The sequence below is a fragment of the Heterodontus francisci genome, chromosome 25 (assembly GCF_036365525.1).
Source record: "Heterodontus francisci isolate sHetFra1 chromosome 25, sHetFra1.hap1, whole genome shotgun sequence".
In the NCBI taxonomy this organism is placed as follows: domain Eukaryota; kingdom Metazoa; phylum Chordata; class Chondrichthyes; order Heterodontiformes; family Heterodontidae; genus Heterodontus; species Heterodontus francisci.
The window spans coordinates 75,198,901-75,219,290 of NC_090395.1; the positions used below are offsets into that span (position 1 = coordinate 75,198,901).

At 44.7% G+C, this 20,390-nt stretch overlaps 1 protein-coding gene across 1 annotated transcript in view; it reads right to left on the reverse strand.

Annotated features, from left to right (window-relative positions):
* The window catches only part of srgap2 (SLIT-ROBO Rho GTPase activating protein 2), a 213,617-nt gene that overhangs the window by 152,577 nt on the left and 40,650 nt on the right, over window positions 1–20,390 (reverse strand). The window lies entirely within an intron of this gene.

Genomic DNA, 20,390 nt, shown 5'->3' on the forward strand with positions numbered 1-20,390 from the left:
GCCCATCCCTTCAAATCTACAATACACAAAGACACTGAAATGTTATTTCTCTCTAATCTTGGACAACACTATCAAGGTGGTATTTATTGAGGGTGTTATGTATTGTGGGACTGCAGTTACATGTGGGTGCAGGTGCCCTTCCCTGTAGGATGTTAGTGAATCTATTAACTTTTTAAACCCTAATCCAGCAGTTTTCATGATAATGTTTGGCTACAAATGTACTAAATTACCATATTTATTAAATTCAAATTCACAATTTTCCACAGGTTGCTAATCCAGTACAAGGACCACTAGGTGAACATGTCCATAGCCTCCAACAAATCCAATCTAAAATTCCTGATGAAGGCAACTTACTTCCGAAGACATGGGGTCAGATCCACATGTACACTGATACCCAGCTCCACCTCTCTCACTGTCACACTGCTTGTCCTGGATGGAATGCCATTTCCTCCAGTTAAACACTGAGAAGACCAAAGCAATTGTCTTCAGCCCCCTTCCTTCGTTTACATCTCCCTCCTGAGCTACTGTCTCAGACTGAACTAGACAGTTTGTAATCTCAGCGTCCTACTTGAGCTCAGTTTGGCCCCATATCTGCCATCACAAATTCCATTATCAGCAACAGCTTACTGTTCCACACAGCTTCTGAAAGAGAAGCAGGGCATTCAACCAGTTACCAAGCAAGAGAATAGAGGAGATTCTGGATGGAGACGAAAGGCAAAATAAGTTGAGAAAAGTTTTCACACAGCTTTTGAAGGGAGGGAAGTGAAGAAGATTACAAGGAGAAAGCAGCAAGATATTCTGGAGCTTGCTGGAAATGCAAGGGTGGAAGGTGCCAACTCTACAGTAATTAACAAAAGCTTGAAGGGGAAAGTTTTGAGCCACCTGGGGAAAGGTAAAGAACACACAGCCCCATCAATGTGCATCAAAGCTACAAGGCTTCTGATGCTTTGGTAGGAAACCAAAATGGTGCAGTGGAGGTCACTAACTTAAAGGGGACCAACTTCATGACACCATGACCAGCAAATTTTCTCTCATTTAAGGACATAAGAACTAGCAGCAGGAGTAGGGCATATCGCCCCTGGAGCCTGCTCCACCATTCAATGAGATCATGGCTGATCTTCTAAGTCAACTCCACTTTCCCGTCCTATCCCCATATTCCTTAATTCCCTTACTGTCTAAAAATCGATCAATCTCCATTTAGAATACACTTAACAGCTGAGCATCCACAGCTCTCTCGGATAAAGAATTCCTGAGATTCACAACCCTCTGAGTGAAGAAATTTCTCGTCAATCCTAAATGACCAACCCTTAATGGCCGAGACTACGAACCCTAGTTCTAGGCTCTCCAGCCAGGGGAAACATCCTCGCAACATCTACTCTTTTTAGCCCGCTCAAAATCTTATGTTTCAATGAAATCACCTCTCATTCTTCTAAACTCCAGTGAATACAGGCCCATTCTATTGAATCGCTCCTCATAAGACAACGCTCTCTTCCCCATATCTTATGAACCTTCGTTGCCCCCTCATTAGGGCAAGTATATCCTTCCTTAGGTAAGGAGACCATAGTGTACACACTATTCCAGATGTGGTCTCACTAAAACCCATGTAATTACAGCAAGACTTCCTTACACTTATACTCCCACCCCCGTGCAATAAAAGCTAAGCTGTATCCAAAACAGTGATGAAAATTAAGGGCACAAGGGATCACTTGGCATGACACACAGCAGTTCTGCTTTGTCCTCAACTCCCCATATAAAAAGATTTGCGAACTTTTTATTTTTATGAATCATTACACCTTTAAATTACAAACCTTGACCTGTTCTTATTAGCTTACAAATGATTGAAAACATCACTGACTGTTTTGTTTTTAGTTTTAGAGATACAGCACTGAAACAGGCCCTTCGGCCCACCGAGTCTGTGCCGACCATCAACCACCCATTTATACTAATCCTACACTAATTCCATATTCCTACCACATTAAACTGACATTAAATTGCTTTCCAAATCCACATACGGTTATTACTATGGTATAGTAACAGTGGTTCATCCAGGTTCCAGTCCATATATACACAGCTGCCTACCCAGCACACAGTCCCTCTTACTGGCTTGTGAATATTAGGTACACAGAAGTGGTTTCTTAAATAAACCAGCATGCAGGAATAACTCTTCCGCTGTATTTTACAAGGAAATTTAATCGATCCCTACAATGTCCAGACCTGCTACCCTTTCACCACCCTCCCGAGAGTTAACCTAATCCATTTACCCAACTTCTAATCAGCTTTTACTTTAAAACTATTCCAAGTAGAATCAATTAAAAACCCAGCCTTTTCCTTTGGAAAACTGATTGCATCACTCTCCGCTGATCCTTGTGCCAGATGGTTTGAAGCTGTAACTGCAGTTAGATAATGGCTGAAGTGCTGTTTAAAACCAATTAGAATTCCCTCAATTTCCTCACTATTCCTCCCCTTCGGACTGCAGACAAAGTACAAGGGAAACTGCAGCCAACTTTAAGTGAAGTGGATCGGAAATGGTTAGTGTGAATTGCAGAATTCTGACACAAAATGTCCTGACAGAACTCAATGAGATGAATGGCCAGTTGCTTGGAATAGAATCCCTTCGGTCTTTGAAAGGTGGATTAGTCTAATGGGATAAAGGTTTCCTCTCTCGACGACTTGGAAATGTACTATGTGAAGTGTGGCTGAACAGATTTAGCCAATGCCCTATCATTGCAAGTACAGGTGGCATAACTACCCAGATTTCAGTATTAATTGGCTAATCACAAAGAGGCCAAGTGGACACAGTTAATGTGAAAATATCAGTATTTTGTGGTGAGGCAATTTGTGAGAGAAGGGCTGAGGCACGTTCTCGAGGCAGTGTAGAGCGGGCTTTAAGCCTGCATTTCTAATTGTGTGCGACCTGAATTCTTGTTGGAGAATGCAGAGGGAGCTTTACTCTGTATCTAACCCTGTACTGTACCTGTCCTGGGAGTGTTTGATGGGGACAGTGTAGATGGAGCTTTACTCTGTATCTAACCCCCGTACTGTACCTGTCCTGGGAGTGTTTGATGGGGACAGTGTAGACGGAGCTTTACTCTGTATCTAACCCCCGTACTGTACCTGTCCTGGGAGTGTTTGATGGGGACAGTGTAGACGGAGCTTTACTCTGTATCTAACCCCCGTACTGTACCTGTCCTGGGAGTGTTTGATGGGGACAGTGTAGACGGAGCTTTACTCTGTATCTAACCCCCGTACTGTACCTGTCCTGGGAGTGTTTGATGGGGACAGTGTAGACGGAGCTTTACTCTGTATCTAACCCCCGTACTGTACCTGTCCTGGGAGTGTTTGATGGGGACAGTGTAGCGGGAGCTTTACTCTGTATCTAGCCCCTGTGCTGTACCTGTCCTGGAAGTGTTTGATGGGGACAGTGTAGAGGGAGATTTACTCTGTATCTAACCCCATTTCTTTTTTTTTGCCTGTGCTGACCACAGGACAGCTCCATTCGTGCATTGACAGGGCCATGCTTCCCTGTCTTCATCACTGTCCAGTATGTGGGCATTAAATGGGGACTGGATCAAGCTTGGATATGATGCTCTTCATATTGAAAAGCCTGCTAATACCTACTGGGATGTGGGTACTGGAGTGTTGCAGCAGTGGTCAAGAGAAAACTAAATTCGGGGGGAGAAAAAATCATCTTGTGATCCTGTGCTGCGATTAAAGCCTCAATCTACATCTCCAAGCATTTTATATTCATTTTCACAAGGCATTTTATGGAACAGTTAGTGACCAACCCAGAGCAGTGGTAATGCAATGGGCAGGAGTCAGACTGTGACCCCGCTCCCCCATCACCCACCATTTTGTACCCCAACATTTCTAGATGTCCACCTATCACTAAAAAGCCTTCAAATGATACTGTGTAATGTTGGGGAGGGAAGAGCAATAAAGAGTGCAGAAAATGGAGAGGGAAAGCAGAGAATGGGGGCGTGATCAAAAAGGATGGGCAGGAAGAGGAGAAGATCTTTGAGGCAACTTCCTTGCAGCAGTTATTGAAATCCTGCTCGGTTGATGACATAAGAAAGAAAGAGGGAAAGTGGAAGAATTCATGTCAAAGAGAAATGGAATCCCATCACTAGATTTCTAACCAGGAGTTATGCAGAGATTGGCTGTGGTGTCTTCTCATAAAAGCACCAGCTCCCTTAAATTCTCACACTTTGATCCCAGTCCTGTGCACTGACTCTCACCCTCCCTCCTCTGACTGGGACAAATCAAATCTTACCCACTGTTAACCCACCTTTGCCTTCTGAGTGGACTCAGGTGTGCCTCTTTGTAGACTTCAAGTGATTTAGAAAGAGATTTGCATTCGCTTGCCCACAAATGTTTGAAACAAGGGTGGGACACTGGACAACGCACCAGCAAGGCTGTCAGTTCACTTGCACAGAGAAGCCATTCACAGCACTCAACCTTGATCCAATAAAACAAACCAAGAAATATCTGACATTCTTCTCATTCTTGCCCATTCCTTAGTGACTATTATTTGCGCTAATAGTAAGGACTCCTTGTGGAGACAGATAGACTCACATGCGTACATGCACGTACAAACACATACAGACTGAATGTTGTCAAATGTAATTTTTTAAATACAGACTTAATTGAACAGAACACAAATAGCAGAGCCCTCTCCTGTCAATTGGGTCTGAAAAGTCCACAAGCTTTTTAATGAGAGCTGTTCTTTCCACTCATGCAGCAAGAGCTCAATTAGCGGTGCCTACTGTTTGGGCACTGCCCATGCATAGATTTGCCATCTGTTTAAAAATATTTGAGCTGTTAACTTACAGGAGGGTATCTGCACATGACAGCTGGTCTCGGGTGGTGGGGTGGGGGTTGAAATACTCAAATGCATGTCACACACGAGATCCATGAGCGATGAAAGGCTGTTGTGTCTTTTTTTTACATTAAGAAACCTCAGTAAAGAGCCAACTCTCATGATGTTGGACACCAACGGGGTGAACCAAGTAAAGAACAGTCAAAGTAAATTAAGCAGTAGAGATTCGGTGATGCAAAGCAAAAACAGGGGAAAATAAGGAATTCTACACTTTAGAGATGCTGGGAAAGTAGACAATGGCTCCATTTTATGTTCCTCAACCATTTCAATTGTGAATAACTCTTGAACTCTGCACTACCATGCAGCTCCTTCATTGATGAATCTTCCCCATTTGTACTGTGGGTGATTAAACAAAGGAAAGTCTTGCAATGGTCTAGCTGGTACCTGCTCAGTAATGCTGATCACCAAATAATCAGGACTGGAATAGGAGTTTCTGGAGTGCAATCAATTGCATTGTATCTTAGTGCTCCCTACGAGGTCCTTAATGAGAGTCATTAATTATATCTAACAAAACTCATGACATGTTGAGCTCTCCCAACTATCTGACAGTAAGAGACTCTCCCAGTGTGAATACACTATGGCCATCACTCTACAAAATTACCCATTGAAATGCTGCCAACTGCAGGATAAAATGCTTCTTCTTGTACAGGTTACACTTTTTCACAAAGACAGTGGTCCCCAAAGTCAGCAGTAATTAAGGAGTCAATGTCCTGCCAACTCTAAATCACTATCTTTCCCAAACAGCTGAGGCTTGCTCCAAACTTAAATAAACACAAGTGAAAGAGGCCCGTTAATAATCACTAGATAAGGGTTCCCGCAATGCAGTTAGTCAAGGGACCAGGGCTCATCAGAGGTTATGCAATATTTGGGCGGGGTGGTGGTGGAGGTGAAGATGGGGAAGGGTCTGCTTATATTGCGAAGCAGGGATCTGCCTATGACAGCACTGCTTCCTGTGCAGTGTTGATAAAATAAACCCCAGGAGCCGGTGCAACTAGTAGCTACACATTGTCTGGGACTGCACTAAAATCAGCATTAAAGGCAGAAAAAAGGGACTGGCACTATGTTCCGATGAAGGTGGAGAAGTGCAACGGGGAAGGGAAGAGATGACAATTAGAAGTCCAAGCTGTGATGTTTAAACTGGCCAAGACAGATAGTGAATTCTGTTTAAATAACTGCACTCGATATCAGTGTATCTGTGGACAGAGCAGCATTTTTCTGATTGCCACCCCTGTAGCTCACAAGACTGAACTGCAGACGCTGGTCGTCAACTGAACAGATGAGCACACGGGCTGGTGGTGGAGACTGCGATGTTGCCAGCTGTCTCCTTTCAGACAGCACCGTCTGAAAACTTTGAAAATGGTATTCCAAGATAAAAATTGTGGTTTATGAAACACAAGCCTGTTTTTTCAACGTCCTGCGTCTTCTGATATGGAACCAAGAGCTCATTTAAGTCATCAATCAATTTCCATCAGCAAAAAATTCCAGAACCCCAGTCCTGAACACATTTCCCCAAATCCCTTCATTCAATTTACAGAGTTGGGAAAAGATGCCAACTTGATCAAACAAAGCTGGGAGCAGGTCACTGTGGAGAGTCCCAGCTCACGTTTAAGGGAGAGAGAGAGACAGTGACAGAAATCCCAGCAATGCCCATCAGTCTGTCTGGAAGCACTATGGCCTCAGTGTGGCCAGGGCAGAGATTTATCCAGGGCTTTTCTCACTGTCCATGGAGATGAAACTGTCCTGGCTGTGATGTTCCCCATGAATGAATAACTATCACAGGGAGAAAGGATACTTGGGTGAGGTACAAGAGGACTGGATGATGCACACCAATACCTTCACAAGAGGATGGGAGACATTTAAACAGAAAAAAACAGGAAACAAATTTGATACAATACAGCGTAAACAACTAAACCGCAGCAAGAGCTGAGGCTGGATATAATTGAAGTGTCTGTTGAACCCAATGACATGTTTTCAACAACATAATGCCTATGTGATGTCAGGAGATAAAATAGGGAGGTTGGAGGAAGGGACAGGCAGCCAGATCTTCAAGGAGAACCTTTGGAGGTTGGACCATTTTATGGGTTCAGTTGCTGAACCAGGGCAGAATAATTCATATGTTACTCTTAGAAAGCATCAGCCCCAACAGATCAAAAAGCTTATTTTGTTTGTCTGCATTGACATGTGTTCAAGTGACACAATGTTAACACAAAGGGAAAAAGTGCATGGCTATGGGGAAAGAGCAGAACTAATTGGATAGCTCTTTCAACGAGCCAGTAGAGGTAGGAGGGGCCGAATGGCCTCCGACTGTACAGTAAGATTCTATGAGTACTAGCATTCCTCCTGGAGTTTTTTTGTTTAAATTGAGGAATTGAGGTGAAGGACCGAGTCCCATAGTGCAGGACACCAGCAGGAGTGTAAAGAAATCGAGTCAGACACAGCGGTTAGGGTGAGGCCAGCCTTGGGTTTTAAAAGCATGTGGACTTCCACCCTGTGAGCGACAATCATTTCTACAAACATGCTGTGTCCTCATTACAGCACGCCCAACATTTTGTAGATTATAAATAAATATTCTTAACTGTTGATGTCCAACGCTGAACACACAAACAAAAAAAGCAAGGACAAGTGGTCTTACACAGAACTTACAGTACAGAAACAGGCTGTTCAGTCAAGCTGGTCTGTGCTAGTGTTTATGTTCCACATGAGCCTCCTCCCACCCCTCTTTATCTCATCCTATCAGCATATCCTTCTGTTCTTTTTCCATCATTTATTTATCTAGCTTCCCCTTAAATGCATCTATAATATTCACCTCAACTACTCCATGTGGTAATGAGTTCCACATTCTTAGCACTCTCTGGGTAAAGAAGTTTTTTCCTGAATTCCCTACTGGATTTATTAGTGACTATTATATTTATGGCCCTAATTCTGTATTCCTCCCACAAGTAGAAGCATGTTCTGAAAGCAATGGAAATACAGTTTCAATGTGGATGTTAAGAAGATAAATTTAAGCCAACTGCAGTAAATGAACATACACCCCATCTCCGTCCCTCCTGGTTCCCTGGGGTAAGCCGGAATTTCAATTTCCCCCAACTTGAGTGCTCTGAGCAGCTGAGAATTGGCAGTTTCTGTCCTTCAATCCCAGCTCCTGGCTGTTAATCGCATCTGTTTTTCATTAAAATACCAATAGATTCCTAAATGCATGTGTTTGAGAAACCTTCCCTACACTTGCGTGTGTGTTTGTATAAGTATGTGTGTGTCTTTGTGTATGCACGTCAGTGTGTGTATGAACGTGTGTGCGCGTACACGCCTTAGTGTAGGCGTTATGAGTGTACACGTCTGTGTGTATGTGAGTACGAGTGTGCGTGCATATATGAGTGTGTGTGTGTGTGTCTGTCTGTCTTTGGGTTTGTGTGTGTCTGTGGGTCTGTGTGTCTGTCTGTGGGTCTGTGTGTGTCTGTCTGTCTGTCTGTGGGTCTGTGTGTGTGTCTGTCTCTGGGTCTGTGTGTGTGTGTGTGTGTGTGTGTGTCTGTGGGTCTGTGTGTGTGTTTGTCTGTCTGTGTGTCTGTCTTTGGGTGTGTGTGTCTGTGTGTCTGTCTGTGTGTGTCTGTGTGTCTGTCTGTGTGTCTGTCTGTGTGTGTCTGTCTGTGTGTGTCTGTGGGTCTGTGTGTGTGTGTCTGTCTGTCTGTCTTTGGGTCTGTGTGTGTCTGTGGGTCTGTCTGTCTTTGGGTCTGTGTGTGTCTGTGGGTCTGTGTGTCTGTCTGTGGGTCTGTGTGTCTGTCTGTGGGTCTGTGTGTCTGTCTGTCTGTGGGTCTGTGTGTGTGTGTGTGTGTGTGTCTCTCTCTGTGGGTCTGTCTTTGGGTTTGTGTGTGGGTCTGTGTGTGTGTCTGTCTCTGGGTCTGTGTGTGTGTGTGTGTGTGTCTGTGGGTCTGTGTGTGTGTTTGTCTGTCTGTGTGTCTTTGGGTCTGTGTGTCTGTCTTTGGGTCTGTGTGTCTGTCTGTGTGGGTCTGTCTTTGGGTCTGTGTGTGTGTATCTGTCTGTCTGTCTTTGGGTCTGTGTGCGTGTGAATGAATTTTTTTCTTTCACTCCACAAATATCACCCTGGAGTCTGACAAATGGGAGACAGAAAACATCTGGAATAAATCAATGAAGCTTTCCTGTCTTCACTGATAGGGGGAGAGGCAACATCTGGAATAGTGACTCAACCGGAACCAGAAAAATGGAAGAACCACTAAGGGAAGACAAGACTAAAACAGTGACCCTTTTGTATGTGGAGAATTCCAAGCTTCTTTTCAAAGGATGACAGCAGTATTTTTAAAGAAAACTGCCCTACTTTTTATTTATTTAGAGATTTTAAATGAAATGGGACACATGAACACATAACCAGTTAAAGAACATAATTAGACTGAGTCTCTCAGTTCAGATGGTGAGGGTGGGGGAGGCGGAATTTGATGAAAGAGAACCATCCATTGATGAGATGTGGAAGTTAACAGTCCAATAACACTACTCACTGGAGGATCAAGGTGACGGATCTTTAAACCAGTATCCACACGGATTACAGGAACATTCCCATCCCCACTGATAACGCTTCACTCTGCTGTCAGAATCACAGTAGCAGCAGCTTCTCTCATCTTCTAAAAATAAGTTGTGTTTTTACTCTTGCTCGGTTTTATTCTAATGGCTGGGCAACATTCCTCTGCCCAGTGATACAAATCTCTGCCTGGTCAGTGGCACTGACTGATTGCAAAAAACTGAAGCCAATAAAAAAGGACCCGGACGTGTTCACTGGCCTTCAGCTCCCTCAACAAATGATGTGTCCATCTCCACATGTGCTCCCCAAATTAACGAATGAGTGAGAAAGATCAAGCAAAAAGGGAGAGGGAGAGAAAGGGAAGTAGAAGAGAGGAAGAGAGCAAGAGGAAAAGAAAGAGGGAGAGGAAGAAAAATGATGGAAGAGATGACTGATTACATGACTCAGCAGCGAGCATGTTGAAAGCACCCTTTATAATTAGCGGTGAGGAGTCCCAGTCACACCATTGGGCATTCTGTATCAGCTGCGCGTTCGATATCACATAACTGTTCCATTTACCTCAGAAGCAGCTGTCTATAGTCTGGTATTTCTAAAGAGACCACTACTGCTTTTGCTTTGATCAAAGCAACTAATCGCACCCATCTCCCCGCCTCCTCAGGCTACCAGTAAGTTCTTAGGGGTTTCCAGGAGGAAAGTAGAAGAAACGGGTCTGCAAGCAAACAGCGTGCTGGATTTTTTATGTCCAGGAGACCAGGAGCGAGGGAGGAGGAATGGGATTTGTGTGTCCACATGCACAAATCACTAAAACCCAGTGCACAGACACAGAAAGTAATCAAAAAGGCTAATGGAATGTTGGCCTTTATCTCAAAGGGGCTGGAATATAAAGGGCAAGAAGTGATGCTTCAGTTGTACACAGCCTTGCTTAGTCAGACCATATCTAGGGTAACTGTGTTCAGTTTTGGACACCATTCCTCAGGAAGGATGTACTGGGTGCAACTCAGATTCACCAGAAGATTCTGGGGCTCAATTGCTCACTTCGAGAGCCAGTGCAGATACAAAGGGCCGAATGGCCTCCTTCTGTGCTGTAACAATTCTGTGATTCTGTGTAAAGGGTTAGGTTATGAAGACAGGTTGCATAAACTTGCCTTGTATTCTCTTGTGTTTAGAAGATTGGGGGTTGATCTAATCGAGGTGTTTAACATGGCGAAAGGGTTCAATAGAGTAGATATCAGTTATTTCCTCTGGTGGGGAGGGTGGAATCCAAAACAAGGGCAGATAAACTTAAAATTAGAGCTAAGCTATCCACGAGTGAAATCATGAAGTACTTTCTTTCACACAAATGGCAGTGGAAATCTGGAATTCTCTTCCCCAAAAGACTGTGGATGTTGGGAGTCAACTGAAGTTTTCAAGACTAAGATGGATAGATTTTTTTGTTGGGTAAGGGTATCAAGGCATACGGAGTACAGGCCGGCAACCTGATCTGAGGTACAGATCTGAGCGAGTTGCAACTCGTGCTGATCATCAATGAGACAGCAACTCCTGTTAAGTCAATAGAGCATGAAATGCCGAGAGAATTACAAACTGACCACTCTCTTTGCCTCACAATTAAAAAGCTCCAAGGCTGTGATTCACTGATAAACATGCTACAAGGCTATGGACACTGAGTTGGAAAATGAGATCAGACTGGATAGCTCTGTTTGGGCCAGCAGACACAATGGGCCGAGTGGTCTCCTTCAGTGACTTAAATTTCAATGATTCTCTGATTCAGCAACATTAGTACAGGTTGTAGCTGTTTGGCCCTTGTTACCAGCAGTGTATTTAGGCTCCTTTCAAGGACTGATGTTAAAAAGCACCATTCAACTCCCTTTTCCACCAGATTCTGTTATAGAGCCTGGTTCGGGGATAAAATTAAAATCTGACCCGAACCCAACCCGAGCCAGAGTCCTTTAATTTTTTTTTCGCGCCCGACCCGACGCGACCTGACACAAATATTGTTCATCTGTTCCGGCAGCAGGCTATTCCTGCAGATGGAGTTGTGGGCAATCATGGGTAAGCCCGATCCTGTGACTTCCCGGAAGCAGCACTGTACAGTCCGACCCGATCAGAGCCCGAATGCTGGACTCGGAATATCAACCCGACCCCAACACATGCAGTCGGGTCTAGTCGGGTTCGGGTCGGGTAGCCGGGCTTTATTCTGCCATATGTTTTCCTCTTACCTATTTATCCAGTACCTTTTTAAATTAGTCAGCATTGATCACCACTTGTGGGAAAGCAATTCGCATTCCCACAACTCTCCATGTGAACATGTTTCTGCTGATCTTTCCCTCTGTGTATACAATGCTAATCCTAAAATCGTGGCCTCTTGCGATTGATAAACCCACCAGTGTACATCATATCAGAACACCAATCTCCTATAGGCACTGATGTGTACCAGTTAAACCCAGACAGGATGATAGCAAACGTGTGAGGATGAGTCTGCCTGGAAGCCTGACACATGCTATTAATCTGAACGACATAAGGAGATGCTCAAAGTGCAGCCATGATATGATGAATTGAACCTTGACCTTACCCTTGGGACTCTTTCTTTTCCTCTTACAAGATGGATAACACACCCATCCATTCAGCTATCTACCAGTTCGAATTGGGTCCTTAAATGTAATAAACGCTTACTATCCAGACTGAATAGTTCCGTGTAAGAGAGATGCAAACACTCACACACGGGAACCTGCATTCCAGTTCTAATGTTTCAGCGGTCAGAAAAATTGGAACGATTTCTTGGCAACCAAAAAAACGTGGAATCGACAATAAATTTCCTGGTGAGCGCAAAGGATTTCTCAAACAGAATGGTACATCCATGTACAACAAGAGTTTGCTGTTCACTGACTCTACAGGCTTACCCTAAAGCTGCATTCATTCTGCAATGGCACATTTGGTCAGAGGTTATGCAGTCAGTTGTAGATAGAACAGTCAGTCAGTGGCCGGACAGTTTGCCCAGTATGCACACACCCAAAGTAATGATAAAAGCAAAATACTGCGGATGCTGGAAATCTGAAATAAAAACAAGAAACGTTGGAAGTACTCAGCAGGTCTGGCAGCATCTGTGGAGAGGGGAGCAGAGTTAACGTTTCAGGTCAATGACCCTTCTTCAGAACTGGCAAAGGTTAGAAATGCCATAGGCTTTAAGCAAGTAAAGCGGGGGTGGGGCAAGAGATAACCAAAGAGAAGGTTTGATAGGACAAGGTCACTGAGAAAAACTGACCAGAAGGTCATGGAGCAAAGGCAAATGGTATGTTAATGGTGTGCTGAAAGACAAAGCATTAGTACAGATAGGGTGTTAATGGACTGAAAACTGAACAGCCACACGCACAAACATGAAATAAAAGTGGGTAGGCACAGTAGAAACAAACTAAAACAAAATAAACACAAAAAACTAAGAAAAAATAGCTAAAAATAAAAATAAAAAAGGGCCAGTCACGCTCTGAAATAATTGAACTCAATGTTCAGTGCCTAATCGGTAAATGAGATGCTGTTCCTTGAGCTTGCGTTGATGTTCACTGGAATACTGCAGCAATCCCAGGACAGAGATGTGGGCTTGAGAGCAGGGGGGAGTGTTGAAATGGCAAGCAACCGGAAGCTTGGGGTTATGCTTTCGGACTGAGCGGAGATGTTCCGCAAAGCGGTCACCCAATCTGCGTTCGGTCTCCCCAATGTAGAGGAGACCTCATTGTGAGCAGCGAATACAGTATACTACATTGAAAGAAGTACGTAAATCGCTGTTTCACCCGAAAGGAGTGTTTGGGGCCTTGGATAATGAGGATAGAGGAGGTAAATGGGCAGGTATTACACCTCCTGCGATTGCAGGGGAAGGTGCCATGGGACGGGGACGAAGTGGTGGGGGTAATGGAGGAGTGGACCAGGGTGCCGCGGAGGGAACGATCCCTTCGGAATGCTGACAGGGGAAGGGAGGGGAAGATGCCTTTGGTAGTGGCATCACGCTGGAGGTGGCAGAAATGGCGGAGGATGATCCTTTGGATGTGGAGGTTGATGGGGTGGAAAGTGAGGACAAGGGGAACCCTGTCACGGTTCTGGGAGGGAGGGGAAGGGGTGAGGGTAGAGGTGCGGGAAATGGGCCGGAAACGGTTGAGGACCCTGTCAATCACAGTGGAGGGAAATCCTCAGTTGAAGAAAAAGGAGGTCATATCAGAAGCGCCGTCATGGAAGGTAGCATCATCAGAGCAGATGCGTCAGAGACGGAGAAACTGGGAGAATGGAATGGAGTCCTTACAGGAGCTAGGGTGTGAAGAAGTGTAGTCGAGGTAGCTGTGGGAATTGGTGGGCTTATTATGAATATTAGCAGACAGCCTATCCCCAGAGATGGAGACAAAGAAGTCGAGAAAGGGAAGGGAAGTGTCGGAGATGGACCATGTAAAGGTGAGAGAAGGGTAGAAATTAGAAGCAAAGTTGATAAAGTTTCCCTGTTCGGGGTGGGAGCAGGAAACGGCACCGATACAGTCATCAATGCACCGGAAAAAGAGTTGGGGGAGGGGGCCTGAGTTGGACTGGAATAAGGAATGTTCGACATATCCCACAAAAAGACAGCATAACTAGGACCCATGCGGGGACCCATAGCAACATCTTTTACTTGAAGGAAGTGAGTGGAGTTGAAGGAGAAGTTGTTCAATGGGAGAACAAGTTCAGCCAGGCGGAGGAGGGTGGTGGTGGAGGATGGGGACTGGTTGGGCCTCTGCTCAAGGAAGATGCGGAGAGCCCTCAAACCGTCCTGGTGGGGGATGGAGGTGTAGAGAGATTGGATGTCCATAGTGAAGAGGAGGCGGTTGGGGCCAGATCCAAAATAATGATGTTGTGACCTTGCATCACAGCATGAGAAAACGTCCATCTGCGCATAAACATTGTGATGTCACAACCAAAATACTTGGTTGGTAGAATAGCACATTGACTCACCCCAGGATAACCAACCTGAGAAAGACAGGGGAACTTTCTCTACTCATGTCTAACAAGTATTAAGCCCAATATGGGGTGACTGATACAAAATACAAGAAATGTTCATGTCTAGGAAGAGGACTGAGCATCCAGCATGACCTGTGCCTGAGAAGACACTTGGAAGTAAATGGCTTTATACAGGGGGTGAACAGGTCCACCAAACAGCGCCAGACGACCTCCTACGCAAAGCAGGTCAAGTAAATAGACGCATTCAAAAAGCAGATTGCTCCGGGTAATTTCCAAGGCAGGCCTGTTATTATATGTGACAATTTGTCACAAATTGCAGCCTTGCTTAAGAAGAGACTTTGAAACAGCAACAACATGTTCAGTCAGATCCGAGAACAAAGCAATGAAGACGACACAAGAGAACACTGATCACTGTTGTGAATTAATTATCTCATTAGGATCACACAAAGACTTTGCAGAACCCATTCTTTTCATTTCAATTTCTCATTGAACCTAGATATCAACACGTCAGTGAGGTTGCTAGGTTCAGAGCCGCACCACGAGGCTCGGCTCTACACTAGCCTCCGTGGATTGAGACACTGGCACCCAAGTGTCTGCCCCCAGCACTCATACAACTAAATCCAGCTTGCCCCATCCCAGTTCTGCTGCCAGTTTCTAGAGACTTTCATTGGGTGCTTTTATGATTTCTGTCATTGGTTCCTGGGATGAGTGTCATGTGTCGCAAAGACCAATGATCCAAGGGTTGCTGAAGGGTGTAGACAAACAGACAGACTTAGAGATTCAAATATATAATCCCTGGAAAGTATAGATAAAACTGTACAAAAAAATGGCCCAAGGTAATTAGGGTTTTATAAACAGGGGTATAGAGTACAAGAGTAAAGAGATAATGATAAATTGAAACAGAACATTGGTTAGGCCACAGTTTGAGCACCACATGCAATTTTGGGCCCTATTATAGGAAGGGCATTAGAGTCACAGAGAGCAGACAGAGTAGATTCACCAGGATGATGGCAGGGATGAAAACTGCAGTTATGAGGAGAGACTTGAGATACTGGGACTGTTCCCACTGGAGTAGAGATGGCTAACCAGAAAAAAACATCCCTTCAATATCCAAAAGCTTCTGCCCATTATTTGACAGATAATGGGTGATATCATTGGAGTCATGATTCCTCTCTGAGTTTGTCTGTCTCTAATATACATTTCTCTTCCAACCCCATTCTCTGATTCTATTAAAACATCTGAGTCTCTTACTTTACAGTTCGGAAGAAGAGTATTAAGCTGAATCATTGACTCATCCACACTCACCACAGATGCTGACCAGCCTGTTGTGTTTCTAGCATTTTCTCTTTTTGTACAGTTTTGGTCACCTTATTTAAGGAGAGACGTACTTGCATTGGAAGCAGTTCACAGAAGGTTCACGAGGTTGATTCCTGGGATGAGAGATTTGTCTTATGAGGAAAGGTTGAGCCTATATTCATTGGTGTTTAGAAGATTGAGAGGTTTAGAGATACAGCACTGAAACAGGCCCTTCGGCCCACCGAGTCTGTGCCGACCATCAACCACCCATTTATACTAATCTTACACTAATTCCATATTCCTACCACATCCCCACCTGTCCCTATATTCCCCTACCACCTACCTATACTAGGGGCAATTTATAATGGCCAATTAACCTATCAACCTGCAAGTCTCTGGCATGTGGGAGGTGATCTTATTGAAACATAGAAGGTTCTGAGGGGGCTTGACAGGGAGATGCTGAGAGGATGTTTCCCCTCGTGGGGGAATCCAGAACTAGGGGGCACAGTTTCAAATTAAGGGGTCTCCCATTTACGATGGAGATGAGGAGGAATTTCTTCTCTCAGAGGGTCATTAGTATTTGGAATTCTCTTCCCCAGAGAGCAATGGAGGCTGGCTCATTGAATATATTCAAGGCTGAGTTCGACAGATTTTTGATCTACAAGGGAGTCAAGGGTTATGCAGTGGGGGGGCAGCAGGAAAGTGCAGTTAAGGCCACAAAGAGATCAGCCATGATCTTAGTGAATGGCCTACTCCTGCTCCTCTTTCTTACGTTTTTATGATTCACCTTTTGAAACAATGCTTTGTTCAGGAGTGTTTTGCTTTAAGCACATGGGCCTGTACCAATTGATTAGGGGGTAATTTAACCGCAAACTGAATTAATTAAGTGCACTTCAAATACATTAAGCCATTGACAAAGTGGAAGAGATCCCTGATTAAATACCAATTCACCATCTCATTAGTGTCAAGTTGAACAAACCCCAGAGCATTGAGACCACATTTTGCAGGCAACACTGAGGGTCCTCTTCCTGCCTAATGAACTGGACATCGAATAGCTATCAGATTACAAAACTGAACAGAGACGTCAGATGGATGAGAAAAGGAGAGCTGGACATCATAAATAAACAGAAAATTCAGGAAATACAGAGTAGGTTGGTCAGTGCCTTGAGATAAAAAAAAGAGAGGCGAAGGTTTGAGGGAGTACCCATACATCAGCATGAATGGGCTGTCTACACACAAACCTTTCAAATACCGATGGACCTGCTGTGCATTTTAGAATATTCCATTCACACACTGAATGTATACCATGTTGACTGTAACTATTTCTAGTTGTAAATTGTACCACAACTTTGCCATGAATATTTACCACATTCTTTTGGGCCTCCTTATCTCGAGAGACAATGGATACGCGCCTCAGATGGCTGTGGAAATTGTTCAGTGATATAAATGGCTTCACTGGTAATCTATTACACACTCCCTCTCCTGGAATTGATTAAACATTCTCTAATACTCTGAATCTCTGACTGATTTTGTAAGAAAAACCATTAACAAAATGACAGGTTATTGCTGCAGTGTCCTGAGAGATTGAGAGTGGCCTTCTCATTACACACTACCTCTTCAAACAGAACAGTTCTGGCGCCTTGGCTCCCAGTGCTCGAGATACCCCAGCAGTGAGGCGGATAGACCTCAGCACGTGCAATCATCTGCACACACAGTCGGTTAAAAGGTGCGACGGTAACTTTTGTTTTCTGGTCCTGGTTCATCTCCTCTGGCTGGAAGGCAGACCAATAAAAAATGTACATTTGTAAAGAGCTTAATCAGGTCTTTAGGATATCCCAAAATGTACACAGCCAACTGATTACTTGCCGAAGTGCTGTCACTGCTGTTATGATCAAATGCAGCCATCAAATTTCAAACAAACAGAGTCTCAGATCGGCAAGTGAGTTGATATATTTTGGTGTCGTTGGTTGAGGGAGGAGGTTTGGCCAGGATTCCTGTTCTTTTCCAAGTGGTGCTAATGGGATCTTGTTTAAACAGGCAGACAGATCCTTGGTTAAGATGTCACCCGACAACCTCTCACCAGTACCCCCACACTCTCAGTATTGTAGTGGAGCATCAGCCTGAAGCCCTGTAACCCCCATTTGCAGATCTGTGCTTACAAGAGACTTGGCTCCCCACTGGGGATCATTACCCTAGCGTCCCACTGAGACACAGTAAAGGACAGCCGGTGTGGGGAATAGGGATGGCAATGGTGCAGTGACGGTGCTATTCTGTGCTTGCAAATAAAGAATATTATTGGGACAGTGTAGAGGGAGCTTTACTCTGTATCTAATCCCAGTGCTGTACCTGTTCTGGGAGTGTTTGATGAGGACAGTGTAGAGGAAGCTTTACTCTGTATCTAACCCCTGTACTGTACCTTTCCAGGGAGTGTTTGATGAGGACAGTGTAGAGGAAGCTTTACTCTGTATCTAACCCCTGTACTGTACCTTTCCAGGGAGTGTTTGATGAGGACAGTGTAGAGGGAGCTTTACTCTGTATCTAACCTCAGTGCTGTACCTGTCCTGGGAGTGTTTACTCGGGACAGTGTACCTGTCCTGATACTGCTTATAAAGTGTGTTCTATATTAAAAAGGTGCCCAAGAAAGAAACAAAGGTTTCCCTAAGACTCATTTCCTGTTTTATGAAGGGTTAAATCAATTGTGTTCTTTGAGGGTATGGAGAGTAAAAGTGAGCAGCATTTTAGATGTGAAAGAGGATGTAGATGTAGAGAAGATGATTCTGATTGGCTGTTCATTTCCAGAAGGAAACCACTAGTTTGAAGTGAGTCAACATTTAACTTCCAAGTTTTTCAATCTGCAGAGCACAACCTGTGCCTGGTCCCGAGGCAGGCAGACAGATGAGGAAAGCACAGATTTGATCCCTGGTCAGTGGTGAAGTAGCTAATCTCAGGCAGTGTGCTGCTGGGTTCTACAGTGTCCGCTGATGATGGGAAGAGTGATTGTCACAATCCAGCCCAACGGGTTATCGGCCGATCTCCGCACACGCTCAACTTATTCAGCAATAACCAGTGGCAGCACTGGGGTTACCAACAATCCATGATTGTCCTGGAATCTCTAGGAGTTGAAGATTAATCTCCAGGATACCACTAGGATCAGTCCAGAAAGAAAAATCATAGGTCTTTCAAAACAGTTATGTTTAAGAGCTTCAAAAAATGTTGGAGTTGGGAAAGAAGAGGCTGTTTGAATGATTCTTGACTGTCAGTCCAATTGGCCGTGAGAAGGTTCATGGATCTGTCGGGTGACCAATGGGAAGAGGCAGTTGGAAGGAGGAATCCAGGTGATAAAACCTCCAGGACTACATTCACCCAGAGTTGGCAACCCTAGGCTGTACTGGAGGATCTATCCTCAGATCTATCCCCCTTTCTAGCTGGGGTCACTGAGGGCCAATGCTGTCCCAGCTGAGCATAAGCAGAGAATTAAAACTGAGAGCCTGGGGTCTCTCTCTGCCAGTACCACACCAGCTGAGCTTTTACCAACAAGCAGAGCTAGGACAAACTTGCTTTTTAAATACAAACAGAGATTCTTTCCATAAAGTTGATTCTAGAGATTAAAACACAAGTATTTATTTTAAAAAGATATGAAATGAAGCCACGTCCTTTCAGCCATCGTCAGAAAAGCTGCAGGTCACCAGTGATCCAGTAAAGAGTCGGAACAGCTGCAAGCACCAACTCGAGCAGAGCTTCCTCTTTTTACCAGTCAGTGACTAAATCAGGGCCAGATTCTCCGTCCCAGTGGTGGAACTTAGCACCCACAGGAATGACTGTGATTTTAACTCTTAAGATGCCCAACCTCTCCTCATGATGCTTCACAACTCACCGATAGTGAGCGTTATTCAAGAGGTACTGCAGTTTGGGGGGGCGGGGCATTGCTATGTGGGGAAAAGAGGGATCTTATTGGAAGGACTGATCAAGAAACAAGACAATGGGGACACTATTATGCACACATCACATAACACCTTCAGCAGGAAACCACTTTTATACTGTCAAATGATCTATTTTACTTCTCTAGTGTGGAGCTGAGCAAGATATGTAAATCTGCCTGGCCCCAGGTTCAGTCACTGGTGTGGGTGGTCCTCTGCAACAAAGAGGGGGGTCACTGTTCCGCTTCTGGATGTTTATCAACATCAACAGGGAGACAGGGCTTTGGTTTAACAACTTTTTGGAAAGAGGAGACTTGCAACAGTGCAGCACTCCCTCAGTACAGCACTGGGACTCTCAGCCTGGATTTATTTATTTTATTTAGAGATACAGCACTGAAGCAGGCCCTTCGGCCCACCAAGTCTGTGCCGACCATCAACCACCCATTTATACTAATCCTACATTAATCCCATATTCCTACCACATCCCCTACCTATGCTAAGGGCAATTTATAATGGCCAATTTACCTAACAACCTGCAAGTCTTTGGCTGTGGGAGGAAACTGGAGCACCCGGCGAAAACCCACGCGGTCACAGGGAGAACTTGCAAAGTCCGCACAGGCAGTACCCAGAATTGAACCCGGGTCGCTGGAGCTGTGAGGCTGCGGTGCTAACCACTGCACCACTGTGCCGCCCCTGAACACACAAGCTCCCAGCACAGAGGTGAAGGTTCTATCACCCAGCCGAACGAACACTCAAAAAAAACAGAGTGAATCAGGCAGCTCTTTTACAAACCTGTTCCCCTCCAGGA